This window comes from Salvelinus namaycush, chromosome 40, assembly GCF_016432855.1.
Source record: "Salvelinus namaycush isolate Seneca chromosome 40, SaNama_1.0, whole genome shotgun sequence".
Taxonomy (NCBI): Eukaryota; Metazoa; Chordata; class Actinopteri; order Salmoniformes; family Salmonidae; genus Salvelinus; species Salvelinus namaycush.
This window is the reverse complement of record NC_052346.1, coordinates 15,192,245-15,207,619: the sequence shown is the minus strand read 5'-3', so window position 1 is coordinate 15,207,619 and position 15,375 is coordinate 15,192,245. Positions and strand designations below refer to the sequence as shown.

The 15,375-nt window shown below is 43.9% G+C and overlaps 1 protein-coding gene and 2 pseudogenes across 1 annotated transcript in view; 1 reads left to right on the top strand and 2 right to left on the bottom strand.

The window, feature by feature from the left end:
• Positions 1–1,853: 1,853 nt before the first annotated feature.
• On the bottom strand, positions 1,854–4,960 carry LOC120033433 (annotated as a pseudogene).
• A 5,847-nt stretch (positions 4,961–10,807) lies between these two features.
• On the bottom strand, positions 10,808–14,635 carry LOC120033254 (annotated as a pseudogene).
• The window catches only part of LOC120033511 (inositol polyphosphate-4-phosphatase type I A-like), a 35,966-nt gene continuing 34,595 nt past the window's right edge, over positions 14,005–15,375 (top strand). The window contains exon 1 of the mRNA XM_038979882.1: positions 14,005–14,115. The gene's annotated coding sequence lies outside the window, so the exon portion shown is untranslated. The remainder of the gene's footprint in view (positions 14,116–15,375) is intronic.

The window sequence follows — 15,375 nt, the reverse complement described above, 5'->3', positions numbered from 1 at the left end:
TGGAGAGTGGAGGCACGGGGGGTCATAATTGTAGCCAAGGCAGGGGGCTTCAGCCTGGGGTTCTGATTCAGGTTAGAAGGTCCTGGATCTGGAGAGAGGGTAATTTCTTCTAGTTGGCTGAGCAAAGGGATGAATAATTGTGGCCCCTGGGTGGGCCCCGAGGCCCTGGGCTGAGTGGACCAAACCAACTGGGAGGACAGGGTGTGTTTAGGGAGGATGTGGAGGATAAGAAGGAGGGGAACTATGCCATGATTGTACCAAGTAATATGTGAGTGTGATTTACACTCACACACAAAAGCAAACCATGCAAGTACTGATTTGCTGATTGTACAGTGCCAACCAAAGAGCTAAGGAGTATTTGTAGAAAATACATTTAACTTAAAAACAATGGTCTCCATTTTGTAATCTGTCATGTGACTTACATTTGATCCACCATTTTTCATTTTGAATGGGATGGAGAGAAAGAGAGAGCAAGACGAGAGAATGAGAGAACAGGACAGAGACTTTATTGCTCTTGTAGTAATTGTTGTGGACAGTCTCATTTCTCAGGGACAGAGACCCAGGTGACGAGGGGATCAACAACAGTGTGTGAGCAACGCTGGGGTGACAGTGACACATAACACTGAATCTGGAGGATGTTGGATTGTGGGGGGGGCACATACTGGAAATGAATCTGCCAACAGAATCTCTTTTTCTAAAAAATACAAGATTGAAAGCAAGAGATGACTGAATCAGGCTATCATTAAAATCTCTCCCTTTTAAAACGAGTGGCTCGTGGCGCCGGTGTGCGTTTAACGCAGGCGGGTGGTGATGGGGGGTGTAGGTGGGGGGGGGGGGTGCTAGTGCCAGAGATGTTTCAGGCGGTGTGAGGCCACAGAAGTGAATGTGACAAGCTCCTAGTGTAATTACGCTCACCTTGTTCACAGCTCAGACTAGGAAGAGGAGGAAAGATATTAAAAGAAAAGAAAAACACACTGATGAGACACTTCACCTCTTCTCCTCCCCTCCTTTCCTCCCCCAGTCAGCCTCATCTCATCGCTGTCTTACTGTCTCAGGCCCTCGCCACTGAGAGAGAACTCATAATGTTTGCCTTTTCCAATTATAAAGGTGTGATGGTGGGCTTTCTGTATCAGTTACTTTAATATGCCGTTAACCGTACTGTACAGAAGAAGGGAAAAAACTGAACATATATTATCTTTTGTTTGGTCCACAAAAAAAAGGCAATTGAATAAATTATCTCACCATTTCCTCTTTCAACTTTTTAATCTCTCTGCTGTAATCAAATATGAATGATGCAACTTCACGTTGGCTGGGATACGTCTGTTCCCATTGAAACTATATAAGCTCTCTGAGATGGCTTGAAGTATTTGGGTTAGAAATACTGTGAACAGTGTTCTATTTGTCCTACTTTACTACTGTTAAAGCAACACTGCTCTCTAGTGGTGGTAGTGGAACCCAGCTGTATTTCCGTTCAGATGTATTGCAGTTGATTAGGAACCCGCTGTCCCGTCCGTCATGATTATCCCAATAGATAATGACAATCTAATTCATTACCCTCCATGACTGGACTGTCTGATAGAGTCCAGAACTGGTTGCAAAAAATCTGTGGAATTAAATTTAACTCCCAATGAGACTGTAGCCTTTTTATTCAAAGCTAATCACAGTTGATTATTCCAAATGTATTTAATATGGTCCATCTGTATTACTCTGTGAGAGCCATAAGACTTGACCATGGTGTCAGTCACTACTGGCTCTTGTTATAGACTGAACATGGAGGTCTGGGCCTTTATGGCACTGGAGTCACTGCACGGTTCATTCCCAACTTCCTCTCTGGCTGTTTCCCCCCTCAGTCACTACATTGGCACTTTGTGATGGCACCTCCGCACTGTTCGTCCAATCAGGATGAAGAGTAGTGCTGCCAGCAGGAAGAAGAAGACAGAGACGGGAGCAAACAGGAAGGAGAGGCTGTATTGGACGCTGAGGTGGTAGACTGTTGGACACTGAGAGGAGTGTTGTTGCTGGGCAGCATAGTCCTCCAGAGTGTCCAGTACCTGGGTCCAGACTACATACATCATTATTACAACCAGGAGACATAGACCTGGAGAGAGGAGAGGGACAGGGGGGGAGAGAGGGAGGAAGAGGGAAACATTTCAACTCAATAAAAGTTAATAGAACATAAATGTGTCTCCTGATTAGTGGCAACTCGTCATTCAGGGCAAATGGGGATGCCTGTTTTGCATGTTATTCTGGCATTAATACATGTCACATATCAGTTTGCAAACAATGTAAAAAATATATATATATCCCGGGTGGCGCAGTGGTCTAGGGCACTGCATCGCAGTGCTAACTGCGCCACCAGAGTCTCTGGGTTCGCGCCCAGGCTCTGTCGCAGCCGGCCGCGACCGGGAGGTCCGTGGGGCGACGCACAATTGGCATAGCGTCGTCCGGGTTAGGGAGGGTTTGGCCGGTAGGGATATCCTTGTCTCATCGCGCTCCAGCGACTCCTGTGGCGGGCCGGGCGCAGTGCGCGCTAACCAAGGGGGCCAGGTACACGGTGTTTCCTCCGACACATTGGTGCGGCTGGCTTCCGGGTTGGAGGCGCGCTGTGTTAAGAAGCAGTGCGGCTTGGTTGGGTTGTGCTTCGGAGGACGCATGGCTTTCAACCTTCGTCTCTCCCGAGCCCGTACGGGAGTTGTAGCGATGAGACAAGATAGTAATTACTAGTGATTGGATACCACGAACATTGGGGAGAAAATGGGATAAAATTTAAAAAAAAAATATATATATATATATATATATATATAATAATGTTAATAAAGCCGCATACAAACTTGGTCCATTTTTTTGCTTTCTTGAGTAAGGCAGCTCCAAAATGCAAGTGTTTCAGCCTAGCTCAGTGCTTTCTGTGGTGGTGGTGGGGCAGCCAGCGGAAAATACGGAGCGTATGGGTTGGTAATGTTCTCTAGTTGCGCCGTGATTGGCTCAGTGTTCTGTCACTCATGGGGACACTATGTCACCGCAAATCTAAGGGTAGAGCTAAAAAATTCACTCCCCTTGGGTGCTGCCATAGAGTTACATTAGAAGTGCCCATCCAAGAAGGATCAAGGTCATTGGCCACAGATAAAATGATGCCAAATCACGTTATATCTACCGTAGTTTTGATTGGACTGATCATGTCAACATCCTACTTTCAAAATCTTAGCTAGCAAGCTAGCAGTCATCATCATGAATCAAGTCAAAAATCTACTGGCAAATGTTTTTAAATCCTTGTCATATGAGAAGAAATAACGAAGAGAAATGATAGATAAAATGTACAGGTGCTCATCGGCCATTGGACATTACACAACAAGTTGGAAATTGCAAATTCAATAATGAGTGGTTTGGAAGGAATCAGTGGTTAAGTGCAAGCATTGCAAAGCAATCACTAGCCTGCTATTCAGTAGAGTGGGTGTGTGGTCCCAAGTCTGGGTTTAAGGGTCTCTTTTCCAAGCTTAAAAGGATAAACAAAAAGGATAAGCCTGTTTTAGAGAAATGTTATCATTGAGTATTATAAGAGCTTTCATTGTCTGAATATATGCCCCTTAGATTTATTCTATCATTTTTGACTTGGTGTACAGGGAGAATACTGTAAAAACAGCCCATGTTCTGAATTCAGTTGTTGTGCATTTGACTACGTCCGTCCTAGCTCGCTCATTAATGTCTTAATCAAAATTACGGATTGCCTCATATCCCCTTATGCTATAGTTTGTACATCTCAATTGTCCGTAAAAGCCACATTTGTTTAAGCAAGTCAGCCATATCAGCTAAGGTTTTTTAAAAGACAGTAAATGAGGCTGAATTAACTGTTATGTTGCCATACAAGGCTCCGCTGATAGCCAGGTGTAGCAGTGGTAAGGTCTTGGGACTGCTGTTGGGACTATGTAGGCACCCTGTGTGGGCACCGTTTGTCATTGTTATAGTGTAATTAATGTATTGTTTAGTGTTGTGTTGTGTTGTGGGTTTGCTGGCATGCATAAAATAGATGCTAAAATCGCCACTGCTCCACATTGAACTTTGAGCTTCATGTAAAGTTGAGTGGACCCAACCATGGCTAGTAACTCATGATGGTCGTGTTCCCCTGCTCTGATCAGACGATGCATGCATCAACCAATGGTTACACGCTACATCATCGACTATGCCGTCTGGCACCATATTTCTATAACATATGATGTGGTTAGCTGATATGTAAAAAATACCTATCCAGGCATTGTAAGATTTGGCATGCGTCAGCATAGTCTGAGCAGAGGAACACAACCGATAACTCACCTCCAGTGAGCAAGAGTGCCCCGCCTACTTTGTAGAGCCTGTGACTGGCCAATGGAGAGGCACAGATGATGACAAACCCACCAATCATAACAGTGACCACGCCCACTAGAAGGAAGATACTCCAGAAGGCCCTGTAGACTGCAGTGTCAGGTGCCTGGTAACCCGTGCTTTGCTCAGAAGCATAACATGGGAAGAGGTAGGCAGGCACACAGACCTTTTGGTGTGGTTGATTGGCTTTGAAAAAAAATTTACCTTGTTTTTTTTTAGTTCATTATATTAGTTCAGGTCATTCTTGTCATTCATCAATGAATGTATTGTGTGCTACAGTATTTCTATTTCATAAATAAGTGAAAAGAACTCTCCTACTTACTGATCCAGAAGTACCACACCATGTTCTCCTCTCTCCTCACACTGAAGGAGCACCTCCAGAAGAAGCCCTGGTGGAAGTATGTCACAGTGTCCTGATCCTCTATCTCCCCCTCCCCAGGTCTGAGGGCCCCAGTCTCCCAGGTCTCTGATGCCCCCCAGGGCCACAGGTCTCCAAGGCCAGCAACCAGTAGTCTGTTCCAAAGGAGAATATCAGGGACAGGGCCCCCAAGCCCCCGAAGAACCCAGCTAGGAAGAGGAGCACACTCAGCCTCTCAGCAGGAGACATGACACTAGTGAGGCCTATCTATCTTCAGTCGGTCAGTCAATTGTGAAGATTTGTCTGTCTATCAGTGTGTCGGATGGTCGTTCGGTCTGTCCGTCTGTGCGTCTGTCTTTCTGCGTCACTGTTTCTCTGTTCGGATGTTTGTCTGTCCTCCAGTCGGTCGATTCGTCTATCGGCTTCGTCCCCACCAATAGCAGGACAGAGAAGGAGCCAGATACTATCCTACGTACTGTAGCAGACCTATCCGCCTTGATTTCCATTAGTAAATACTCAAATACTTTGCCATAGGGGTGTGTCCAGGGGCAGAGCAAATATAACTGTCCGATGACCATCCAATCATAAGTATCGTGTTTGACATGGAGGCTTCTAAACAGGAGCTGGTTATTTATGCTTTATCTATTCCCATCAACTCCCACTCACCAATCAGATGTTGTGGAGAGACCTGTGTGTGTGTGTGTGTGTGTGTGTGTGTGTGTGTGTGTGTGTGTGTGTGTGTGTGTGTGTGTGTGTGTGTGTGTGTGTGTGTGTGTGTGTGTGTGTGTGTGTGTGTGTGTGTGTGTGTGTGTGCGTGCGTGCGTGCGTGCGTGCGTGCGTGCGTGAGATGGTATAAAAAGAATCACTGTCGTCATGCGTGTGACACTTCCAGGGATACTGTTGCAATGTTTTTACACACACAAAAATAGAAGTGTGTGTGTTGTAGTGTACCGTCTGGCACTCAGACCTCTGATGGAACCCTCTATCTGAGTGTCGCAGCAACTGCTTTTGTCCCCAAAATTCAACAAAATGAACAGATGTCTAATAAAGCGTTTATTTTTCTAAACAGGAAAAACAGGATAAATCTACAGTACATACTGTATACACTGCCTTCAGGAAGTATTCACAGCCCTTGATTAATTCCACATGTTGTGTTACAGCCTGAATTCAAAATTGATTAAATATTCATTTTTTCCTCACACACAATACCCCATAAGTAACATGATTTTTTGAAATTATTTCAAATGTATAGAAAATGTATTACAGAAATATCTAATTAACATAAGTATTCACACTCCTGAGTCAATACATGATAGAATCACCTTTGGCAGTGATTACAGTTGTCTTTCTGGTTAAGAATCTAAGAGCTTTGCAAACCTGGATTGTACAATATTTTGTCTTTTGAAAGTATTCAAGCTCTGTCAAGTTGGTTGTTGATTATTGCTACAGATTCATTTTCAAGTCATGTCATAGATTTTCAAGACGATTTAAGTCAAAACTGTATATAGGCCACACAGGAACATTCAATGTCGTCTTGGTAAGCAACTCCAGTGTATATTTGGCTTTGTGTTTAAGGTTATTGTCCTGATGAAAGGTGAATTTATCTCCCAGTGTCTGTTGGAAAGCAGCACACACAGGCTTCCTTCTTTTCACTTTGTCAATTAGGTTAGTATTGTGGAGTAACTACAATATTGTTGATCCATCCTCAGTTTTCTCCTATCACAGCCATTAAACTCTAACTGTTTTAAAGTCACCATTGGCCTCTGAGCGGTTTCCTTCCTCTCCGGCAACTGAGTTAGGAAGGACTCCTGGATCTTTGTAATGACTGGGTGTATTGATATACCATCCAAAGTGTAATTAATAACTTCACCAGGGGCTTGTAAGTAAGCATTTCACGGTAAGTTCTACACCTGTTTTATTCAGTGCAAATGACAAATAAAATTTGATTTGATATTCAATGTCTGCTTTTTTTTTTTTTTTACCCATCTACCAAAAGGTGCGCTTCTTTGTGAGGCTTTGGAAAATCTCATTGGTGTCACGGCTCTTGTCGGAATGAGTGGACCAAAGCGCAGCGTGGTAAGTGTTCATAATACATTTATTACTCAAAACACTCGAACAAAATAACAAAGAGGGAAAACCGAAACAGTCCTGTCAGGTGCAGACACTAAACAGAAAATAACTACCCACAAAACCCAAACAAAAAAGCACAACTTATATATGATCCCCAATCAGAGACAACGATAGACAGCTGCCTCTGATTGGGAACCACACCAACATAGAAATAAAGAAACTAGAATGCCCACCCTAGTCACACCCTGGCCTAACCAAAATAGAGAATAAAAACCTCTCTATGGCCAGGGCGTGACAGTATCCCCCCCCCCCCCCCCCCCCAAAGGTGCGGACTCCGGCCGCAAAACCTGACTCTAAGGGGGAGGGTCCGGGTGGGCATCCCTTCACGGCGGCGGCTCTGGTGCGGAACGTAGACCCCCCTCCGCCCGCAGATGGTGGTGGCCCTGGTGCATGGACCTTCACTGGAGGAACCAGGCCGCAGATCATCGCCGGAGGAACCAGACCACCGATCATCGCCGGAGGCTCCGGACTGGGGACCGTCGCTGGAGGCTTAGTACGTGGCACCGGAACAGGTCTCACCGGACTGAGGAGACGTACTGGCAGCCTAGTGAGTGGAGCTACCACAACACATCCTGGCTGGATACTCACTTTAGCTCGGTGAGTGTGGAGAGCTGGCACAGGACGCACTGGGCTATGACGGCGCATTGGAGGCATAGTGCGTAGAGCCAGCGCAGGACACACTGGACCGTGGAGGCGCACCGAAGGTCTGGAGCGCAGCGCTGACACAACTCGTCCTGGCTGGATACCCCCTGTAGCCCGGCAAGTGCGGGGAGCTGGAACAGGCCGCACTGGGCTGTGCTGGCGAACCGGGGACACCGTGCGTAGAGCTGGCACTGGATCACCTGGGCCGAAGAGACACACCAGAGACCAGGAACGCTGAGCCGGCACAATCCATCCTGGCTGAATGCCCACTCTAGCACGGCCGAAACAGTCCTATCAGGTGCAGACACTAAACAGAAAATAACTACCCACAAAACCCAAACGAAAAAGGGCTAATATATATGATCCTGTTATGAATTTTATGAATAATGACTAAATGATGTATACATTTAACGTAGAACTATAACTAACTGAATTCTACCCTGTTTTTCTATAATGATAAATAATGTTAGTTCATAAGAAATAGGTTATATAGCATGTACCTGGGAAGAGAGGAATGTATGTGTGTGCCTAAAGAAAACAAAGAGGATCATTAAACTATGTTTGAACCGACCCGGCTGTAACTCTGGGGAGATAAGACAGGACAGGGAGAGCCCCTCCAGGTTTCCTGTATCTGGGGGGGACTGGAACTGTCAGTTGAGTGGTAATAAACTGTGGTGAGACTTCAGGAGAAAATCCTAATGTTAGTTTGTATGTATGTGCGTAGGTTAAGAGAATATTATTAAAGGAACGTCTTTGTATATGCACAGCAGAGCTCTCGTAAATAAACTTAGCTGACTATTGTAGACTGGCCTCTGTCTGTTTCATTTCAATAAGAACCTTACAAATTCTTAGTAACAGACAGAGTAGTTTAATTGAAGTTCAGTTTATGAACATTGAGAACAAACTTCTCGTAACAGATCCCCAATCAGAGACAATGATAGACAGCTGCCTCTGATTGGCAACCACACCAACATAGAAATAAAGAAACTAGAATGCCCACCCTAGTCACACCCTGGCCTCACCAAAATAGAAAATAAAAACCTCTCTATGGCCAGGGCGTGACAATTGATCTTTGTGGTTGAATCTGTGTTTGAAATTCACTGCTCGACTGAGGGACCTTACAGATAATTGTATGTGTGGGGTACAGAGATGAGGTAGTCATTCATGTTAAACACTATTATTGCACACACAGTGAGTCCATGCAACGTATTATGTGTCTTGTTAAAACCTGTTTGGGATAGGGGGCAGCATTTTCACGTTCGGATGAAAATCGTGCCCAGAGTAAACTGCCTGCTACTCAGGCCCAGAAGCTAATATTTGCATATTATTTGTAGATGTGGATGGAAAACACTCTGAAGTTTCTAAAACTGTTTGAATGATGTCTGTGAGTATAACAGAACTCATATGGCAGGCGAAAATCTGAGAAGAATCCAACCAGGAAGTGGGAAATCTGAGGTTTGTAGTTTTTCAAGTCATTACCTTTCGAATATACAGTGTCTATGGGTTCATATTGCACTTCCTAAGGCTTCCACTAGATGTCAAGAGTATTTAGAACCTTGTTTCAGGCTTCTACTATGAAGGGGGAGCGAATAAGAGCTGTTTGACTAAGGGGTCTGGCAGAATGCCATGAGCTAAATCAGCTGCGCGGCCGTGAGAGCGAGCTCTGTTCCTTTTCATTTCTAAAGACAAAGGGATTGTCCAGTTGAAACATTATTGAAGATTTATGAAAAAAACATCCTAAAGATTAATTCTATACATCGTTTGACATGTTTCTACGAACTGTAATAGAACTTTTTTGACTTTTCGTCTGGACTTTCGTCTGGACCCGCGCCTTGTGAATTTCGATTGGTGAACTAAACGCGCTAACAAAAAGGAGGTATTTGGACATGTAGATGAACTTTATCGAACAAAACGAACATTTATTGTGGAACTGGGATTCCTGGGAGTGCATTCTGGTGAAGATCATCAAAGGTAAGTGAATATTTATAATGCTATTTCTGACTTTTACTGACTCCACAACATGGTGGGTATCAGTATGGCTTGTTTTTGTGGCTTAGCTCTGTACTCAGATTATTGCATGGCGTGCTTTTTTCGTAAAGCCTTTTTGAAATCTGACACAGCGGTTGCATTACGGAGAAGTATATCTTTAATTCTATGCATAACACTTGTATCTTTTATCAAAGTTTATGATGAGTATTTCTGTAAATTGATGTGGCTCTCTGCAAATTCGCCGGATGTTTTTGAGGCACAACATTACTGAACATAACGCGCCAATGTAAACTGAGATTTTAGGATATAAATATGAACTTTATCGAACAAAACATACATGTATTGTGTAACATGAAGTTCTATGAGTGCCATCTGATGAAGATCATCAAAGGTTAGTGATTAATTTTATCTCTATTTCTGCTTTTTGTGACTCCTCTCTTTGGCAGGAAAATGGCTGTATGTTTTTCTGTGACCTGGCGCTGACCTAACATAATCGAATGATGTGCTTTCGCTGTAAAGCATTTTTGTAATCGGTCAGGATGGCTTGATTAACAAGAAGTTAAGCTTTAATTTGGTGTATTGCACTTGTGAATGTATGAAAGTTAAATATTTCAAAAAAATATTTTTGAATTTCGCACTCTGTTATATATCCACGGGCTGTATATATCAGATTCCATACCTGGACAAAGACAGTTAAAATGATGATGGCGGGCCTCCCGGGTGGCGCAGTGGTCTAGGGCACTGCATCGCAGCGCTAGCTGCGCCACCAGAGTCTCTGGGTTCGCGCCCAGGCTCTGTCGCAGCCGGCCGCGACCGGGAGGTCCGTGGGGGCGACGCACAATTGGCCTAGCGCTGTCCGGGATAGGGTGGGTTTGGCCGGTAGGGATATCCTTGTCTCATCGCGCTCCAGCGACTCCTGTGGCGGGCCGGGCGCAGTGCGCGCTAACCAAGGGGGCCAGGTGCACGGTGTTTCCTCCGACACATTGGTGCGGCTGGCTTCCGGGTTGGAGGCGCGCTGTGTTAAGAAGCAGTGCGGCTTGGTTGGGTTGTGCTTCGGAGGACGCATGGCTTTCGACCTTCGTCTCTCCCGAGCCCATACGGGAGTAGTAGCGATGAGACAAGATAGTAATTACTAGCGATTGGATACCACGAAAATTGGGGAGAAAAGGGGGTAAAATTACAAAAATTTAATAAAAATTAAATTTAAAAAATGATGAAGGCGATGGATGCAGTAACAAATCAATTATTTTGCTGGATGTTGTCTGGCAAGGTAAAGACTAGGGCAAAGCAGATGGCCCCTTGCAGGCCATGTCGAAGGGAACGGTACGGAAAGGGTTAACACACTACCCCCATGATGCTGGAGATGGAGAACAGCTCAGCCACCAGGTAGGCCGGGTAAGTGTACATGAAGACAAAGAGCGGTTTGATCTCGAGGACGTTAGCCGTAAAGCGCATAGTGAACGCAGTCACAAAGCAAAACAGGAAGCCGACGGCCAGTCCGCCAATGCTCACCACGAAGAACTAGCTACGCCCATAAACACATCCACAGACTCCACTGGCATGTCATCTGGCATGTCAGCCACGAAGGTGAACATGTTGTACAGCAGTTGGCCAGAGAGAGAGGAGGAAGAGAGCGTCATCATCAATTATTGACCTTTATTCTATCGGGTGCAACATTCTATTGGTTGAGAAATATGACTCTTTATAGTCAGGAATCAAATACCACCTACTGCAAACAGACACTTCCACTGACTAAAGGCATCTGAAGCATCTGAGGGATCTGTCTCAGAAAGGTACAGTGTCAACCAAAGCCTTCGCTCCTTTTGGTTTACTGTTCCTCCAGTGTTCAGGTCAAACCATAGTGAAAGTAATAGATGTATCATTGTGGTAGAAGGGTAAAGCTGCTGAACAATTCCAATTAACAATTGTATCTTTCCCAAGCTTAAACTCGGGGGCTATGTCTTAATCAGTGTTGAATGGCTTCTTTACCTCCTCTCCTTACCTCCTCTCCTTTCCGCCTCTCCTTTCTTCCTTACCATCGATCTGAACGAACATGACATGTGAAGGCAATATGGTGGAAATATATCAAATTGTTTCAGTTTTTAGTGATCACGAAGCAAAGGAAAGGAGGCAAGGAGGCGTGGAGGAAAGGAAGTATTTTAGGAGCATTGAGACACGGCCAGGGCCTCCAGTTTATAGTGAAACTCCTTGTCATGCTGAAACTGCAGAGCAACAAAGACAGCAAGACACCCACAGCCATTCACTCTGGAGAAAAGGGAAGCCAGCCTACAGGGAAATTAGCCTACAGCGAAACTAGCCTACAGCGAAACTAGCCTACAGGGAAACTAGCCTACAGGGAAACTAGCCTACAGCGAAACTAGCTTGTTGTCACTAAAGCGTACCAGGTATGTAAAGCATGACGAGCATCCATGGAAATACACGCTTTGTAACTGTATGCCTGAGACTACTGAAGCTACAAGCTTAGACCACTGCGCCACTCGGGAGGCCCGACCCTAATATCTTTAGACACCACGAACATAGCTACCGGGTCCACCACAGAGATGATGGAGGCAAACAGCAGGTTCTCCTGAAGATCGGTGTCCTTCAACCAGAATGCCTCAATCCGGCAGATGACATAGAGAGACAGGCCAATGCCAATGCTGTTCCACAGGGTGCACACCACGGCATAGCACAACACCGTGCCCACGTTCTCTAGGAAATGAAAAAAGAAATGGCATCACATAATTATGCACAATAAAGTTGCCGTTCTAACATTATCGCTGACCTATCAAATGTTGATATAACTTTTGTCCATCCAAAGTAATGTCAATACGAACCAAAAAAATTGCATGACATAATTATGCACAATAAAGTTGCCTTTCTAACATTATTGCTGCCATGTCTGTCACTCTGTATTAAAATATGAAAGAGTAAAAGGTTACTTTAGGAGGTAGGCTAGCTCAGAAAGCACAGAAGCTTGGCTGAATACAAAAACACAAATTCCTTGAGTTAATTTTACTGAAGAAGATGTTTGTACTATTCAAATCATATTGTTTGTCAGGTTTAAAGGAAATTGATTACACCGTAATACATTATTGATGTTTCAATGATAAATCACAGAAGGCTTCCAAAAGGGTTCTTCGGCTGTTCCTAGTAGAGCCCTTTTTGGTTCCAGGTCGAACTCTTTTGGAAAGCGCACTACATGGAACCCAAAATGGTTCTACCTGTAACCAAAAGGGTTCTACCTTGAACCAAAAATGGTTCTTCAAATGGTTCTTCTATGGGGACAGCCGAAGAGCCCTTTTAGGTTCTAGAATAGGGTTTAACAAGTCTTGTATCCTCAACAGTACACATGTTTATTATAGACCTGGACAAACACACCTCATTCAACTCATTGAGGGCTTGATGATTAGTTGACCTGCTTCAACTTGTCAACTAATCATCAAGCCCTCAATGAGTTGAATGAGGTGTGCTGGTCCAGGGCTATAATGAAAATGTGTTCTGTTGGGGATACTGGAGGACCAGGGTTGGGAAACACTGCTCTAGATAGTACATTTTCTTTTAAGAGAATAGAGACCACACAAATGTGAATGCTGCGACTGCAAATTGTGGCCACATGACGGTAGTACAGCTTAATCTAACTGTGAACTGAAGAAGAAGAACGCATACTTAATCAATAAGGCCCGAAGATGTCCAATATACCACAGCTAAGGGCTGTTCTTACGCACGACGCAACGTGGAGTATACTGGTATATCGGCCATATATCACAAACCCCGAGGTTCCTTATTGCTATTATAAACTGGTTAGCAATGTAATTAGGGAAGTGAAAATACATGTTTTGTAATATCGTGATATACCAAGGCTTTCAGCCAATTAGCATTCAGGGCTCAAACCACCCAGCTTGTAATAGTAATAACCAGTGATATGCTCAGATAATGACATATGATAACATTTGAAATTACTGTAATAATGACTGTCTATGCAGGGCAGGAACATAATGCTGGACCATGCCTTACTGGAGCCAAGATGTTGCAAAGATAGACTTAAAACAAGGATTTAGCCTTCCTACAGGATTTAGCCAGGATTCATTACAGGCCTGACTGAGCTACTGTACAGCATCCCTCAAACACAAGAGAGTGAAGCCATTTTTATTTGAGACAGATAACTTTTATAATAATAATGATAATTATAATAATAATGTATGCCATTTAACGGACGCTTTTATCCATGTAAGTGTATTTGTATCAGTTCAATCATAGCATAGACTCATATCTTCATTATATTCTGTAGCCATTGACTTCTGTTTTGAATCTAAATATAGTTCTTCATCATGCCTTTTATTGGTAATTCCAAAATCTAATTAGATTTTTTCCTAGGACACTGTACAAAGATGCAGCCTATCATGATTTACTGAAAATAGATTTGTCTTCAATAAAGTTGTGTCCTGAATTCTGTGCCTCAGACTCAAGTAGGGGGAGGTTCCTTTGATGAAGTTGCAACGTCACATAATACAATGTAGCGGAGAGGTGAGATCACACTGCGGAGCGCACAGACAGGCTGGAAACAAATGTAACAAGCGAACGTCAACACCAACGGCTGTCTCTTTCCCACCAAATTAATTGTCATCAAACGTCGTAGAAAGGTTTGTGTCTTCATCTTGAAATGCAGTTATCTGGTTAGTTATAGAGGCAGGAAAAGTCGCCATGAGAAGGTTAGCATAATAGCTAATTTGCTCATTAATTGTTTACACCTCCTTGCACAAAAAGCTTCATCTTCAAAGTTGTATTATTCTCTGTATAGTCAGTTATCACCCATATGCTTTTTATTTATTGCGGTCTACAGCTAGTTATTGCCTGTGATACGTTTAGGTATGAACACCACCTGCAACTTAGGCTAGTCGTCTTATTTTCACGCAATGTTTTCATATGGGAAGAGAGGAGCGAGCAGAGGATGCGTACTCAGCCTCCAATGACCAAGACATACGGGTCTTTTAATGTCGATGGACATTGTATTCTTTCCTAGGCATCCTATGTATTCTTTCCAGGTATGTCTATGCTATTATGACTTGATCTGCAGTCAGGCTGTGAAATTATATCCGTAGCCCACTGAGTACCTGCCTCTTTGTTCGTCCACTTAAACACGCTTGGTCCATGAAAAACCATATTCTAGTATTTTATTGAATAATCTATTACCATGAAATTCTCTCAGCTAACATTCATTATCATCATGACGGGTTCTTGGCGTTGCCAGGGCAGCATTGTACAGTCAAATCTATGACGACTGTGTTTTGTGTTGGCTGATCTTGAATGGTGGAGTTAAGGGGGTTCTAGTTACTGAAAGTGGAAGTGGTGGGTTATATAAGCCTGTTGGCAGAGTGGTGGTGCGGTTGACAGCCCTTTCCTATGAGCCTCAGTTCGTTCCACATGGCTAAAATGAAAACAAACGGTGCCATGTGTCTATACAGATGGGTGCATTATTGAACACTCTCTCAGCATCATCATCATCACCTCCTCCTGTGCAGTCTTCTACCAACGCTTTAACTGTAACTCTGTTTTCTTGTAAGATTACTATTGAATTTATGTTATACATTTATGTGTGTGTTATCAGTATCAACACAGCCACTGTAATTGTATTGTAAATCATCCCGTTGTGACACAGGCTGAAGTGGACAGTGAGCGTCCGGAAGAGTTCGTTATGAACCGGTGAAATCTCATCAATGTGATTTATCACCATTCATCCTCAGCAGTGTTATCTCTGACCTGGAACTGAGAGTGTACATTTTGTATATGCATGGCTCCCTTGTAAAAGAGACCTTGGTCTCAATGGGACTCAGCAACAGGCCTATCTACACAGGCGCCTATCACACAGCTTGTTGAAATCCCTGAGAATACCAGGAGGCTGG